The sequence below is a fragment of the Wyeomyia smithii genome, chromosome 2 (genome assembly GCF_029784165.1).
Source record: "Wyeomyia smithii strain HCP4-BCI-WySm-NY-G18 chromosome 2, ASM2978416v1, whole genome shotgun sequence".
In the NCBI taxonomy this organism is placed as follows: Eukaryota; Metazoa; Arthropoda; class Insecta; order Diptera; family Culicidae; genus Wyeomyia; species Wyeomyia smithii.
Genome location: NC_073695.1, coordinates 133,310,171 through 133,318,650, shown reverse-complemented (window position 1 = coordinate 133,318,650; position 8,480 = coordinate 133,310,171). Strand labels below are relative to the sequence as shown.

General features: G+C 40.5%; 1 long non-coding RNA gene across 1 annotated transcript; it reads left to right on the top strand.

The window, feature by feature from the left end:
- The first annotated feature begins 3,361 nt into the window (after window positions 1-3,361).
- Window positions 3,362-7,930, top strand: LOC129724170 (uncharacterized). Its single transcript, XR_008727882.1, has 3 exons — window positions 3,362-5,273; window positions 5,335-7,515; window positions 7,576-7,930. It is a non-coding gene; the product is annotated as an uncharacterized LOC129724170 (long non-coding RNA).
- Window positions 7,931-8,480: the final 550 nt, after the last annotated feature.

Here is an 8,480-nt window from a genome sequence, read left to right as displayed (position 1 = left end):
ATGGCTGCCAGCTGAGGATAGCTTAGTGTATGCAACTTCGCTGCAAGTAGAAGGCATGGTACCGACAAAGCGCAACATTCTGCGGTGCGTAATGAGTATTTTTGATTCGCAAGGAATTTTGACACACATAACAGTGCAAGGGCGCATGATAATCCAGGAAACCTGGCGTATCCCAATTAAATGGGATGAGGAGGTGATGGAACCAACTAAAACGCGTTGGAACAGATGGGTTGCGCTTTTCAAAAGAGTAGGCCAAATCAAAATATCCAGAGCTTACTTTCCAGGATTCTCGGCTGCGGAAATTGGCTCAGTAGAACTACACATATTTACAGACGCCAGTGAGCATGCCTTTGCATGCTGTGCATATTTCAGAACGGTAATTAACGGTACAGTACATTGCGCATTAGTTATGGCCAAAGCAAAAGTGGCACCAATAGAATCAATATCGGTCCCTCGATTGGAGCTTATGGGGGCCGTGCTGGGGGCTAGATTAGCAAAGACAGCAGGAGAGTACCACACGTATCCTATCTCACGATGTGTTTTGTGGACGGATTCAGCTGTTACGCTAGCATGGATTCAATCGGAGCACCGGCGGTATCTACAATTTGTGGCATTCAGAGTAGGCGAAATTTTAAGTAAAACTGATGCAGAGCAATGGAGATGGGTTCCCACACAACACAACGTGGCCGATGAAGCCACAAAGTGGGGCAAAGGCCCAGTACTGACGTTAATACTCGCTGGTTTCAGGGACCTCAGTTTCTTCACATGCCGGAAACTGAGTGGCCGGGAAAACAATCTTCTGCCTCATTTGATACCGATGAAGAGTTACGGCCCTGTTTGGTCGCGCGAAAGAGAAATCATTCGTTACGAACGATTTTCAAAATGGGAAAGGCTTTTACGAATGGTGGGGTGGATCCACCGTTTTATGATGAATTTCCGTATTAGAAAAAATGGTAAAAAAATGGTGTAACTGGTTGTCTAAAGCAAGATGAAATTCAAAAGGCTGAAAATAGCCTGTGGCGTTCTATACAGATGGAGGCGTATCCAGATGAGGTAATACTGCTAAAACGTGGGAAAGCGAGCAGTATCGATAACTACAGCAAACTTTACAAGCTGTCACCGTTTATGGACGAACACAATGTCATTCGTATTGATAGCCGGATTGGAGCGGCACCTTTCGTTTCACAAGAATTCAAGTATCCTGTCATCTTACCTCGTGAGCATCGTGCAACTGAATTAGTTGTTGATTGGTGCCATCGCAAATTCCACCATGCCAATCACGAGACAGTGTGTAACGAGATCCGACAACGTTTTCATATATCAAAGCTTCGATCCGTGATTCGAACGGTGGTTAAAAAGTGTCAAACATGAATTATCAACAAAGCAAAGCCGCGAATCCCAAGACAAGCACCATTGCCAGAAGCTCGCCTAGCAGCAATGGTTCGCCCATTTTCATACGTTGGTTTAGATTATTTCGGTCCGATTCAAGTAAAAGTTGGCCGAAGTCTCGCAAAAAGGTGGGTGGCTCTGTTCACGTGCTTGACGGTTAGAGCTGTACACCTTGAAGTTGTACATACGATGTCTAATCAGTCGTGCATAATGGCTGTCCGAAGATTTTTAGGGCGTCGTGGTGCACCGTTGGAGATATATTCGGACAACGGGACGAACTTTAAAGGAGCCAATAGAGAGCTACGTAGAGAAATTGCGGCCATCGGGGAGAACTTGGAAGCAACATTTACAAACGGCGCAACCAAATGGATTTTCAATCCACCTTCGGCCCCACATTTCGGAGGCTCTTGGGAAAGGCTTGTTAGGTCGGTCAAAGTAGCAATGGCTACCATTAATACGTCAAGGGCGCCAGACGATGAAACGTTGCTGACAATTGTCACGGAGGCCGAATCGATTGTGAACTCTAGGCCATTGACATATATACCATTGGATCATGCATCCCAGGAGTCTCTTACCCTTAACCATTTCATGCTGTTGAGTTCCAACGGAGTCAAGCAGCCCCCCAGAGAAATCGGTGAGATGGAGAAAGCAGCGCGTACTAATTACGACGTTGCTCGACAGGTGTTAGATCAGTTCTGGAGGCGCTGGGTGAGAGAGTATCTCCCAACCCTCACAAAACGAACAAGATGGTTTGCGGAAGTAGAGCCAGCTAAGGTAGGTGATTTGGTCATCATTATAGAAGAAGGACAACGAAATGGTTGGATGAGAGGACGAATTGTTTCTGTGGTTCCTGGAGCTGATGGTCGCGTGAGGCAAGCGTGTGTGCAGATAGCAGATGGTAGAATTCATCGCAGACCTATATCAAAGTTAGCAGTGCTAAAGGTTGACCCGATTGGTAACGCGAAAGTAAAATGCAACCCGAAGTAGCGCGTTACGGGCTGGGGGTTGTTGCGAATACTGGGCGCACTGATATCTGATTCATATAAAGACCCTCATTCAACGATCTTTCTTGACATATTATCATTATCTTATAACATAATTATCAACCCTGATACCGAACGGAAATAAAAAAGATTAGAATACATATACGATTGCGTGAAGGCGTCAAATAAAGATTCTTTCTATTGTCAAGTTAAATCCAGAACGTACAGTTGATCAGATTTAGCAGATAACAGATTTATAGCAGACAACAGATTTATAATCGGTAAATAAGTGTAATTCGTTAAAATAGATTAACTAATTTACGCTCCTAAATTTTAGGGCAGTTTAAAACTGCTGATTTATAAAAAGTTTAGTTGGGATCCAGATCAAAGAGACCAAATTGTAGGTTAACATTTTTCCACATTTTTCCACATTGTTCAATCATTAATAAAATTAATTACAGCTTTAAGAATACAGCAACGAATATTCTGCGTTTCTATAAAGAGGTCGAACAGTCCCAACATAGGTACTGATTTAGAGAGAGCATCCACGTTCCCAGCTGCCAACAGTGTAATACTCACTATATTTACATTCACGACATGGAAAATACATCTTCAAATATACCTTAATCAATAGTCAAAATTTCCAAACACTTCACTTTACTCTAGACAGCCAAAAAAAATATGAAAATTCATGATTCTTCGACCTTCTAGAGTAGCGTCCCCCCTTAAACCTTAACTCCAGGCTCATTCAAAAAGAAACACCTCAATCATTCGTTGAGAACATCGTTTCAATATGAATTTACCGCAAACTGTTTCCCAAAAGTTCAGTCTCCCCCGAAATTATACTTCAGGCAATAACCGACCTCTCTTCCGAAACTTACATCACTAAACCTATTTTATGCTTCGATCTCTGCATCATAAATAATGATCAAAAGAAATCTCATAAAATATCCACAACCCTGAAATATTTCGCATCTTCTACACGAAAGTTTATGCGCAGCCCTTGCAAACGCAGACGCAGAAACGTCAACCAAACGAAACTACAAAACAAAGTGCAATCAATCGGGAAAAAACTTACAACGTGTCCATACTGTTTTACTCTTTCGCGATAATTATTTACAAATATGATGGATTTTCAACTTAAATTACGACTTAAAATGATAATGGAGCTGCAACTATTACGGGGGGAGTATTTTATACAAAATTCTCTCTAAAAAAATCTGAGTGCCTTGTGATTTTACTTTCAGGAGCTGCGTCGTGGGATTAACCAATTAAGCGAATCTCCCGAGCGTTGAACACCCACTATCTTCAGTAAATGGATACTAATAATTGGGTTGTTTAGCTATATCTGTTTTTTATGTCATCTGAAAGAGCTGAATTTTCTGAGCAAAACGTGATTTTCAAAAATTTTCTATCGTCATTCAATTTTTAAATCACGAAATAAAACTGCTCAAAATCGGTTCGAACACGCAAAAGTTGGAGTGTGCGTAACCAGATCATTTATGAGCGAAATTAGCGCATTTACTGATTAAAATTGGAACCAGTACAACGCATGTGCGTTTGACATAACGCATTTGATGCTCTAGCGTATTTTGAATGTATTGCGCAGCTCCAAACCATTACACTTATAAAGCATCAGCCGATGTTCAGAAGGTTGGCATCGTTAAAACAGTGCAACCAGCAATCAATACTGATAAGTTGGGTACTGACTCCATTGAGGAAATTATTGTCTGATCGATTCACTTTCATGAATCAGGACATTTGAAAACATCATTCAATCATTAACAATAAACAAAAACATGAGATTAGTCCAAAACATTTTGCATTTAATTATGACTCTGGTTTCATTCACATGCATTCGGTTCTGCGTTACTGGCACCAGCGTCATTAACTTCCGCGGCAACAAGGCTCACTATTGGCTGTATCGGTTGCTGACGATTTTTAGGGATGCACGAGCCGTTGATACGCACCGGCTCGCGAAAGTAAAGAACGGTTTTTCGAGCGCCTCGAAACTGATCGTCCGAAGCCGAAGTTTACCGAGACAATACGATTTTTGTGTATATGATTCATATTCTTATTTTGATCTCTGTCAATGTATTCCTTGTACAAGATTTGCGTTATGTGTATCACGCATTGGTTGTGCGAAGTCAGAGCAAATTCTGTGCGAATTGAAAGAAAACATTGGAAGATTAAAGCTTGAACTTTTGCGTGAAATCGCTACAATGACAGTTCGCCCATATACCAACTGTCATTGTAGCGGTTTGGAGCGATTTTTTATTTTTCATTTAAAAATCGAAGGACAATGATATTAAATTTTTAAAAATCAGGTTTTGCTCAGAAAATTTCACTCTTTTACCTGATATATAAAAATCATGAATCCGTGAGTAGCTAAACAACCCAATTACAAAACTAGCTTAATGGAAATATTCCCGTTAAAAAATTTTGACAGATACATTTCTACGCATGTATCAACTGAATCGGGTACGTATGTGATCGACCTACTAATCAACTAATTTCGTCGAATCGGATATGTTGACTGATATCTTCGCCTAATAAATCGAAAAAGTAAATTGGTTAACGTAGTGTTACCAAGGAGGCAAAGGAACTGGCAACTTTGCTCGCCGTTAATAAACGGCTAATGCCGTGATCGCTGATCGGGGATCAGCTTATCTCTTTGGCTTTGAGAAGACAACGACAGTTTATAAGGTGACGTAGGTTAGCTTGAAGTAATTGATTGTTAAATTAATTGAATAATTAAGAGTTCATCCTGCAGCAGGTAAATAAATAACGTATTTACCGTTCTTATTATTACATACCGTACATTTCGATAAAGCTAGCTTATAAAGCACTTATAAAACCAATACAGTTTTTCGGATACACGTGTGTAGGGCTCACTGATTTGTAAGTACTTTCACATTTCTACTCGACTTAGCGCACAACATTTATAAATTTATATTTATAGCTTTGAAGCTTTTTCTATAATTAAACTGCTACAAACATCAGTGTGGGCTCTTACTCTACAATCCGAAACAACATTTCTTCAAAGAAATCACTATGGCCAGTGAACCTAACTTGAGACGGCTCCGGAACAGGGAGGTAATTCGAGTTGCAGGGCATGTAAGAGAACCGATTCTGCAGAAACGATGGTGGCATGTGATCGGTGTGACTTTTGGTGGCACTTTTCGTGTGCCGGAGTTACCTCGTCTGTTCAGACAAAGGAATGGTTGTGTTCATTGTGCACTCGCTCTCGTGCCAGTTCTCTGTCTGGGCTTTCAGCTACATCATCTCGTGCGGCTTTATACGAACTAAATCTAAAGCGTATCGAGGAACAAAAACGACTGGAGATGAAGCGTCTGGACATCGAAGAAAAACATCTGAATGAAAAGTATCGTCTTCTAGAGTACACTTTACAGGAAGAAAATCGTAGTATTCACAGTCAAAAAAGTATTGGCCATTCAAAGGTTGCAGAGTGGATGGCAAATTTGCCTATTTCGACGAATGAATCAAACACAGCAAATAATAAAACGGTTATCGAAGAGGAAGGCGCAGTCGGACGTGTTGATATACATGAGCGACAGTCCCAGCAAGACGCTCCATCGAAACAGCCGAATCCTGACAATAAAAAAGTGCGAAACGAAAATCATTCGTTGATAAACTTACCACATCCCGGAGGTAAAAAAAATCCCAGTACGAGTAATGCCATAAACGAATTTCAGCTGAGCAAGGCACTCTTACAGCAGCTGCACAAGTTTCAGACGGAACCGTCAGGTGATGATGAAGAGAAGATGAGAAGGTTGATAGAGCGGTATAGAAACTGTCAGCTACAAGCAAATTCTAAAGGACAGCCACACGAGCAGTGGACTGCTAGAGTTTCGACTGGCGCTGTTCCTAAAAATGCGCCCACTAAATACACAGTCGACGCGATCGGCCCGATAGGACAAACAGACAACCCTTGCTCGTGCATCTCACTGTGCCACTCCCAATAACAGGATAGGAGGCGATATATTTTCTGATTCAAACGATACTGATGCGACAGAAGTAGATGAGGCAAGATCAGATGCCAGTGAAACTGGCATGATGAGTACGCTATCGAAGCAAAGGTTTCCGTTGGATAAAATGCGACAGAGTAAGGCCTCCGGTCAAGCACTGGATCCCCCGCAGTTGTACTCTTCTGAAGCTGAACAGCGACTGACACATCAGTAATTGGCAGCCAGGCAGGTTCTACCACGTAGCTAACCGGTGTTTTCCGGCAATCCGGCGGATTGGCCGGTTTTCATTAGCAACTACAATTACACCACCGAGGCGTGTGGCTATAGCGAAGTTGAAAACATGATTCGTTTGCAACAGTGTCTCAAAAGACCTGCATGGGAATCAGTACGAAGCAGACGTCCGTGCCACATGTCATCGAGGCACTTCTAATGCGATACGGGAGATCGGAGATGTTAATTAAATCATTAATAATAAAAGTAAAAAATGCTCCTTCGCCTAGGTCTGATAAGTTAGAAACTATCATAGAATTTGGTATGCTCGTTCAGACGTTGCATGACCATATCGTTGCGTCCAACTTATTGGACCATATTGCCAATCCGACTTTGCTGAAAGATTTAGTAATAAAATTACTTGCCGAATACAAAATGCGGTGGGCCGCGTACCGAAGAAACTTTGTTGCAGCTAACATAGGAACGTTTAGCGAATTTATGGATGAGATCGTTAACGATGCTTATAGCGTATCCTGTCCGACAAGTTTTGATAAATCTGAGAAGCGGGAGGGAGCGCGATCAATCGGAAAGAGCAACCGGTAATTCAATCAACAGTGCGGGCTCTTACTCTACAATCCGAAACAACACGTAGGGTGCAGATTTAGTCGTTTGATAAATCAGTAATTATTTTTTTACATTATCACGTGTCATTGTGAACGATCAATCAATCCTCAGGCGGAATAGACTCTTGTGGTGTTTACATAAATACTGTCGATTTACTAAAAAGTGTCTTTAGAAACCTAAATGGCGGAATAAGAAAAAACTTAATCGATTTGAAGAATATGACAAAATTTATCGAAGTTGTTTGAATAGTTCAACAAGCTCAGAGGAAAGCGATAGTTAGGAAAGGGCGATATTAAACCCAGCTCCAGAACAACGAGAAGGTAAATCCTGCCATGCCTAATATACTGTAAGTTTACTTTTAAAGAAACTCTTTTTTATAGAATACTCGGAGCAGATTCTACAACAAAACGACGATAACGATATTGGAAGTAGAGAAATGAACCTTAATAGCAGAGATGACGAAGACATCGGAAGAGATAGTATAGCACAGACTATTACTTTGCCTGTTATGTTTAAAAATGTGAAATCCAGCTTTGAAAAGGAACATATTCCGAAGACTACTCACTCACTTTTCTCAGAGATGGCTGACCCGATTTCCACAAAATGAATGTCAACTAATAAGTCTAGCTGCCTCGTAACACACTATTGAATTTTATTGTAATCGATATGAAACTTTGTCTGTAAAGCACCGAAATGTGAAAATCACGAAACTTCATTATCTCAGTAACTACACAACCGATTTTATCAATATTATTATGAGATGAGCGGGCTAGTTAAGGGTTAACTAATGAACTATGATTGAACACGTGGTTTCAAAGTTTGGCTGCCCTATACGTTCCCATTTCATTTGATTATAATCAAACTTAAGCAACCGTTATGTATTAAATTGTTGATAAAACAACGAAAGTCTATTATCTCAAAGATTACATGGCTTATTTGAACATAACTAGTGTCATACGAACGAGTCATCTCTCGAACTTAAAAATAACAAACTTCATAACAATTTGATATGTGGCTCAAAAGTTATGGAAAGAAAAGAAATTCAAAGACTATTTAAAACTAAACCTGCTTTGATCGATATATGTGGCTTCAACATAAATTAAATGTGGTATCGTACTATTTGAACGTTCCAAATTCATTGATTCCTTGCGATGTGTTTAAAGTCTGAAAACGCACGACGAATCGGTCATAGGATAAGATCAAAGTCTAATAACAAATCGTTTGAAATGATTGGTTTTATCGAAATGACAACATCCTCGACTTTTGGCTTCTGTACATCACCTTA